Genomic DNA, 8,753 nt, shown 5'->3' with positions numbered 1-8,753 from the left:
AAGTCAAACATAACTTTACAGAGTTATTACTCACATATAACAGATGGCTCCAAACAGACGAATAAAGTAGGCGATTCAGATATCTTGTGGCGCGTGACCTACACAGGTACAAAAAAGATACATACTGAATTATACACCCGAAAACATTTACTTTGTTCTTTCTTGTCTTGGTGTGTTTCTACTTCTTTATCCTCATTATGGTGTCTTAATCTTGGCCTAGGAATGCCTAGCATGCAATGAGGATGCTAAAATCCACTTGAAAACATTTAACAAAAATTACTGAAAACAAAGGTCTCGCTTGTGCGCAACTTCCTACACTCGAGCAGACATGTAAAATGTGAGTGGTCACTCAAGCGCAAGATCTATCGCTCGAGCAGTCTGTAAACTTTTGCAAAAGTGCTGGTTGCTTGATTTTTCCACTCGATGCTCCCTCGACGCTCGCTCGAGCGTGAGACTTATACCCTCGCTCGAGCGTAACTTTGGTCGCTCGAGCGAACTGCAAAACAAAATAACTTCTAGGAGCATGCATTTCACACTCGAGCGTACTTCTGGTAGCTCAAGCAAAAATGCTCACACTCAGAGTGGTCGCTCGAGCGTAGATTCCTTTGCTTGAGCGGAAGTGCAAAATCTGGAATTTCCAGATTGTATTCCCAAGCTCAAAACTCAAATCTAACTCATCCAAACACAACTTTTGGCCCCAAAACTTGAGAAAACAAGTTTAAACTTTGAAAACATTAGAAATTAAAGATCATTTCACAAAATCAAGGCCTAAGAATAAGTCAATTGGGTAAAATCAAACTTGAAACTTATAAAACAACACATGGACTTACATCCAAGCACTTTCTTGACTTCAAAGCTTCCAAAACATGATCAATTGAGGCAAATTGATGGAAAACATCATGAAGTTTCATAATTAAGTTGAGAACATGAAATGCGTGGAGAATTTACTTGAAATTAACTTGAAAAATTACCATAAAATGCATATGCAAGCTCTACTCTTCATTTGTCCCACTTCCTTAGTTCATTTCATGCACTAATCTTTCATTTTCCTATGAATTCATAACTTAAATGAGTTAATTACATAATTCAAGGGTTGAATTCCTTACCTACAAGTCTCAATTCTTTGAGTTCTTGAGTGATTCTTCCCAATGACTCAAATTCTAGCTAAGTTCAAGTCAATTCCTCTCAATTCTCTAGCAATCACCCTAGTTGAGCTCAAGTCTTCTCTTTTCTCTCCCTCTTTCACGTTTTAAGCTAAGAGGAGTATGGAATGAGAGTGCAAAATGTATTAAGGAAGTCAAAGTGGCCTTATATGAGCTCCATTAAGAAGACTTCATTAATAGCTAATCAATTGACATTAGTTATCTAATTTAATCGTTCCAAATTGAATTTCAATTGAACTTACCATAATATTCTAAAAATTCCAAATAACACATATACTAAGTCAATTTCGTGATCGGATGCCGATAAGGCCTTCAATTTATAGAACATAACAGAAATTCAAACAGATTTGTCTACGATGAACAGATAAAAACACAAATAATGCAACGCATATGCAATTAATTCAAAATCTGATCTTAATAACTTATTAGGCATGTATTATCATAGATTAAAGTTAATCATGGGTTGCAGTTGTTACACAGAGAAAGACTGTTGGAGAACGAATGGGTGTATAAGTTAAAGAAAGATGGCAACAATAAACTATTGCAGCATAAAGCTCGCTTGGTGGTCAAAAGTTTTGGGTAGAAGAATGGAATTAACTTTGATGAGATCTTCTCTCCAGTTGTGAAGATGACTTTCATTTGAATAGCTCTGGGATTAGCAGCTCGCTTCAATTTGGAGCTAGAATAGATGGATGTCAAAACTGCCTTTCTCCATTGTGACTTGGAGGAAGAGGTCTATATGGAGCAGCCATAAAGATTTGAAGTTAAAAGAAAAGAAAATCTACACTACAACAAAAAAGGCTTTTGGCGACAGATTGATTTTGTCTCCAAATATCAAATTTTCGTCACTAAAGTGATCTATGACAAAAAAAAAAAAATTTCACCATGTTTGTTGCCTATACGTTGTCACTGAAAGTACCTGGTGATGAAAAACAGTTTCGTCGCTTCTTTTTCATTTTTGGCGATGAAATTTTTTGTCTCAAAATGTTGCATTTTTCGTCCTCTATAACATCAATTTCGTCACTAAAATTAGATAATATTTTATTTTAATTGTTTTTGGCGACGAAATATTTTGTCACCTAATAAATTTTAGTGACGAAAGTTTTCCTCACCAATGATATAGATTAAGGTGAAAAAAAATTTCGTCACTAAAATGAGCAAAAAAGAAAATTCTTCAATGAAAAAAAATATTTTGTCACCAAATATTTCAATTTAGAGACGAATATTCTGCAAATATGACAAAATTATTTGTTTAGTACTATATCATTAGTGACAAAATTATTCGTCATGTTTTTTGAAAACTAATAGTGACATTTTTTATTTCGTTGCTAATAATAATTAAAAAAATTTTAAATGGGGGTACTACTTTCAAATTAAAATTTTTCTTTTCACTAAAAATTCCCTGCGCATTTCAATAACCTGTTCAATGAAATATGTATTACAAATCAATACAAAATTTGTTCATTTTCATAAACATCACAATCGAATTTCAACACTATCCACAAAAATACAATATCAACTACATGCGGATTACCAAACATGTCTCCTAATATCCACAAAAAACGTGTCTACTAATATCCACAAAAATATAATATCAACCGCATGTGGATTACCAAACACGTCTCCTAATATCCACAAAAAACATGTCTACTAATATCAACAAAAAATATAATATCAAGTGCGGATTACCAAACATGTCTTGTAATACCAACAAAAATATAAAATTTACAACGCAACCAAAATACATGTAAGGTAATATGAACAAAAACACAAAATGAGCTAGCTTCTGCTCTCAAAATTACAAAACATGTCCATCTCTAATTTCGAATCTGCAAAAAACGAAACACAAAAAAAGAAAAAAGAAAAAAAAATGTAAATTAGACAATTATTATCTTATCAATTAAATATATAATTTAACATGCATTTTTTGACTTAGTTTTCAAATCGGGAGTCCCGTGCTAGTTCTGTAAGTTTACAAAACTTACATTGGTCCCTCCCGAGGTGTTTGAGGTGTTCCCCGGGCCTTCTCGTGCCTGTTACACGATTTTGGTCTCCGATAGCCTATTTTCAAGCTTAAGTGTTGGAAAAAATTATTTTTGGACTTAGTTTTCAAATCGGGAGTCCTGTGCTAGTTTCGTAAGTTTACACAAGTTACAACGGTTGCTTTCGAGGTGATTGAGGTGTTCCTTGGGCCTTCTCTTGTTTGTTTAACGATTTTGACCCTCAATTGCCTATTTTCAAGCTTAAGAGTTAGAAAAAGTGTCTTTTTTGACATAGTTTTCAAACCGAGAGTCTTGTGCTAGTTCCGTAAGTTTTCAAAACTTACATTGGTCCCTTCCGAGGTGTTTGAGGTGTTCCCCTGGCCGTCTAGTGGCTGTTACACGATTTTGGTCTCCGATGGTCTATTTTCAAGCTTAAGTGTGAAAAAGTGCATTTTTGGACTTAGTTTTCAAATTGGGAATCTCGTGCTAGTTTCGTAAGTTTTCTCAACTTACATTAGTCCCTCCTGAGGTGTCTGAGGTGTTCCTCGGGCCATCTCGTGGCTGTTACACAATTTAGGCCTCCAATGGCCTATTTTCAAGTTTAAGTGTGAAAAAGTACATTTTTGGACTTAATTTTCAAACCGGGAGTCCCATGCTAGCTCTGTAAGTTTCCACAACTTATATTGGTCCCTCTCGAGATTTTTGAGGTGTTCCCCGGGCCGTCTCATGGTTGTTGCACGATTTTGGCCCCCGATGGCCTATTTTCAAGCTAAAGTGTGGAAAAGTGCATTTTTGGACTTAGTTTTCAAACCGGGAGTTCTGTGCTAGTTCCATAAGTTTCCACCACTTACATTGGTCCCTTTCAACGTGTTGGAGGTGTTCCTCGGGCCGTCTCATGGCTATTGCACGATTTTGGCCCTCGATGGCCTATTTTCAAGCTTAAGTTTGAAAAAAGTGTCTTTTTTGACTTAGTTTTGAAACCGGAAGTCCCTTGCTAGTTTCGTAAGTTTTCATAACTTACGTTGGTCCCTCACGAGGTATTTAAGGTGTTGCCCAGGCCGTCTCATGGTTGTTCCACGATTTTGGCCCCTGATGGCCTATTTTCAAGCTTAAGTGTGAAAAAAGTGACTTTTTAGACTTAGTTTTCAAACCGGAAGTCCCGAGGTGTTCAGGGTGTTCCCTAGGCCTTCTCGTGGCAGTTACACAATTTTGGCCCCCAATGGCCTATTTTCAAGTTTAAGTGTTGGAAAAATGTATTTTTCGACTTAGTTTTCAAATCGGGAATCCCGTGTTAGTTCCGTAAGTTTACACAAGTTACAATGGTTGCTTCCGAGGTGTTTGAGGTGTTTCCCAGGCCTTCTCATGGTTGTTTCACAATTTTGGCCCTCGATAGCCTATTGTCAAGCTTATGTGTTGAAAAAGTGCATTTTTTGACTTAGTTTTCAAACCGGGAGTCCCGTGCTAGTTCCGTAAGTTTCCAAAACTTACATTGGTCCCTCCCGAGGTGTTTGAGGTGTTCTCCGGCCTTCTCGTGGCTGTTACATGATTTTAGCCCCCGAAGGCCTATTTTCAAGCTTAAGTGTTGAATTAATGCTTTGAGAGTAAGAAAATCAAGAATTGGTGCAAAGCTAGGCCAACAGTTACAAACGACACTATATGGGTTGAATTAACAAAATATTGGGCCCACTTGACAGTCTGAGTCCTAGTCAGTCCCAAAACAAGATCATTATCTTAACTCATGATATTAAGGTTGAGGTAACCTATTTCCTAAGAAACCTACCACCAAAGCTCAGGTGGACCTCTCATAAAATTTTAGCTTCTAGTAATAAGGAAAAACATATATTCAATGAACATGTGGTGAGTCACATGCCATTACACATGATTTTCCAATGCAGCGCCCCTATCACTTCAGTGAAACACTGAACATTGTTCAAAAGATGATAGTGATGATGATGATGACAATGATGACAATCGTTAGCTCTTTTTTGGTTTTTGGGGAGATTGAGAAAAGAAAGAATATGTGTCATCTTCATCAGATTTCAAAACATCATTCCCTCAAAGTCTCCAAAAACCAAATTAAGCTTTAGCAGTTAATTATCTTTTATAGATTATGAAGAACTAAACCTGCTGCAAAATCTGTGGGAGCTCAGAGAAGAGGGTCTTTTTTCCATGGTCATCAAGAATCCTCTCCAAAGTAGTGTCTTGAAGTGCTACTAGAGTTGTCTCAAGAAGATCAAGTCCTGCTTGATTTGCAAATGTAAAAACTGGAAATGCCTGCATTAACCATTTTTAAGGTTAGAATGGCCTATCTTAACACTATTTGTATACTCCTAGAAACTAGCACACTCCTTAGATTTGTGCCCCAATTTAAAATTGAAACTTCATGGGAAAATGCTCCTAAGTTCTAAGACTCTCCTCACTATAACCAATATAGCGAATATCTTAACAAGAGTGATGTCCACATATCTTGATAATGTGACTCACACACCCTAGATGTGTCTAATATTATTGCTAAAGAAAGATATCACATGCATTATCAACAAAATTGAAGTGTGAGAAAATTTCTAATATAAAAAAGGACACAGTAATAAAGAATTAACAACAATAGACATGGTAATGTGGTTCATATACATGACATGATGGAGCTTCTTCCATATTTTGCAATTGCAAATACAAAAATCCAGATAATTAACTTTATTTTTGTCTTTTCTTTTGTAATGCACATAAACAAGACACACAAATTTATAATACAACGCCATGCATGTGTCCTACTTCAAAATGTGTTGGGCCAATGTGTTTATGTTGTGATGTGTCCTTCCTGTATCTATGTTACAAGGCACACAGGAACAAGTTCAAAGAAAATTGAAAAATAACCAAAGATTAAATTACTTTGGAGTGGCAACATTTTACACATATCGATCAAACAATAACATATTTAAAAGAAATGTGTACAAAACCAAGTTTAAACAGAAAATGATAAAGTGGAAGAAAGTAACAATAATCATAGTTTCAAATGGAACATGGACTTCAGTCTATATGTGTTATGATTTAACATTAGATTTATAATATTCAAAAGAAGATACTTATATAGATGTCACACACACACACACACACAAATGTGAGATATTTATGAAATTTAAATAGTAGAAGGATAGCAAATAGAAAGTTCTTAAGTTGTAGTTGTGTCTTAACTAAAATTTTCCCCTCATATAGTGAAATTACTTGTGACCCTATGGTCCAAACACCCTAATCCTCTTAATTTTATCTGTCCAATTCAAACAAGATCTTAAGTCAAATGCATATACTTTGAGCTTACTCTTCTAAGTAGAAATCCTTCATGAAGAATGGAATATGACTCAATTGAAATAAGATAAATTGTTAGTGGCCACTACTTGCATGTTATAGCTTTGTTGTTAACTACAAATGGAATTGAAAAAACAAGAGTAATCAACCCAAATACATAGCAATGTATCAATTGTCTAAGCTAGTGTGTTTTCAAAGTGACAAAAACAGGCAAGGTTCTAAATAACACATAACATATTATTGTACATGTTTACATTGTTCCCATCCTTGATATTCACAATCACACAATTCAACAGGTAAAGAAAGAATTACATTTTAACTGGTTGACAGATAAATAAATGTTACACAACAAGGATTATTTCTAAAAAATCATAAATGATGAACATTCATACTTCTGCAAATACAGAGAACAGAAATTTGTTATAAAAATGAGAAGTTAAACAATCGAAATAATACCTTCAAAGAGCAACATATCACAGCAACTAAGTGATGCCAAAGTGTCTTGAGAATCAATTCACGTCCTTCATTAACAGACCTAAAAAGCACCTATCAAATAAGCAATCAATGAACCTAAAATGTAAGAAATTTGTTAACTGGTGTCCTTAACTATCATGTACACCAACCCCTGCCATGTACATCGAATGTCCAAAGTGCTTCTATAACTTAAGTATTAGAAGATATGTTGCTAGTAAGTCCAATTCACTCACAAATAATAAGTTGCATCAGAGGTGGTCAATTATACTAAGGCAGTGTTGTCCAAGCTTCTGAGAAAAACTACGGAGATTTGATAAGGATGGTCTAAATAGTCCTATATTATTTTAATGTTACCTTAACAACATATTTTCTTACCCACAGATTACTAATTCAAATTAAAACATACTGGAGTATTTTTCTGAAGAAAATTATTATTGCTTCCACATAAAAACCAAACCAGCCTGTCCACGTATACATGTATATATCCATCATAGAAGTACCAAAAAATAATCAATAAACTCCGAAGAAAGGACCTTCATAACCAAAAAATAGATTTGATCTAATCTTTCCTTATTGAATCTAGTATGACTCAACTTAATTACGAAAGTCAAACTAAAATTCTCATCACCATAAAACAGCTTCCATGCATGATTTTATAAAGGACTGAATATCAATTTCCTTGTGGTAAATTTCACTATTCTGTCCAGCATGCAGAATGTCAATTGTAAGCAATGTTTCTCACCTCACACTCATAGGAAAATGTATTCAAATATGAATTACAATTATGACATGGACTCTAACATGTTTCACTCAAGTAAGAACCATTTCTAAGTTGCAAAATAAATGATCTGAAAACACACCTGTAGCTGAGACAGATCCAACGAGCAAGTGTGGGTGCTTCTGGAGGGACTGGGGGTGGCCGGAAACCAACATCAGAAATAAAACAAGAAAGGTAGAGTGCCAATGCCACCCTCTAAATAGATGCTATGAGTGAATATAAAGGACAGAAAGGTGTCCTCAAAGTCGAAGACCAAATGGAGTCTAGAGAAACTAAGAAATGGATTAAAAAAAAAAATAAAAATCCTAGATAAAAAGCGAAGTATACGAGTGTAGTGAATACCTTCACGAGTAATCAATGGTCCAAGAGAGCCCGACGAGCATGCGAACTCAACTACCACAACCATGGATGAGAGGAAAATAATGAAGATAACTAGTTAGTTGTGAAAAGTCATCAAAGTTACGGAAAAGAACATATGATTTAAATTTCTCAAACACTATATGTCGATAAATGTGTACAGAATTTGAACCACCATAAAATGGTATTTGGCTATCCATCATATTAACAATTATTCAGCCTCACAATAGTAAAACCAAGCAACACCAGTAACAACAGAGATAACCACCAAGCCTCACAGCAGCTAATCAATCAAACCACAACCTCAAATCAGAGCAGACTAGCATACCACAACCTCAAAACAGAGTAAAAACAAATCGCATTCAACAATTTACCTAATTGGAAATCGCAAAAAAAAAAATTTGAGGGAAATCGCATACAAATCTTTATTCATGAAGAGTGTACATATATATATATATATATATATATATATAAGAAGATACCTGGTACGAAATGGACGGAGAAGAGGGCTTCCAGTGGTGCGATTCAAACGGAGAGAGAGGGCTTCCGAAGATACGATTCAAACGGAGAGAGAGGGTTTCCGGCAGTGCTCGTGTGCATGTGAGAGAGCAAGGAAGAGATCGGTGAGAGGGTTTCACGAGCTTAGACCAAAGAGAGAGAGACGAGGCTGGGTGAGAGAGTGAGTGAAAGAGCGCG

At 35.4% G+C, this 8,753-nt stretch overlaps 1 long non-coding RNA gene across 2 annotated transcripts; it reads right to left on the bottom strand.

Annotated features, from left to right (window-relative positions):
- Window positions 1-2,615: 2,615 nt before the first annotated feature.
- On the bottom strand, window positions 2,616-8,371 carry LOC145804193 (uncharacterized). 2 transcript variants are annotated; one of them, XR_014345816.1, is made up of 4 exons: window positions 7,783-8,371; window positions 6,905-6,994; window positions 5,270-5,419; window positions 2,616-2,992 (listed from the first exon to the last, which is right to left on the bottom strand). It is a non-coding gene; the product is annotated as an uncharacterized LOC145804193 (long non-coding RNA). The 2 variants fall into 2 exon arrangements; XR_014345817.1 differs by having other exon boundaries at window positions 6,905-6,983.
- Window positions 8,372-8,753: the final 382 nt, after the last annotated feature.

This window comes from Camellia sinensis, chromosome 12, assembly GCF_055761805.1.
Source record: "Camellia sinensis isolate YWXY chromosome 12, ASM5576180v1, whole genome shotgun sequence".
NCBI classification, from domain to species: domain Eukaryota; kingdom Viridiplantae; phylum Streptophyta; class Magnoliopsida; order Ericales; family Theaceae; genus Camellia; species Camellia sinensis.
Note: the sequence above shows the minus strand (reverse complement) of the source record. Positions and strands in the feature narration are given on the sequence as shown.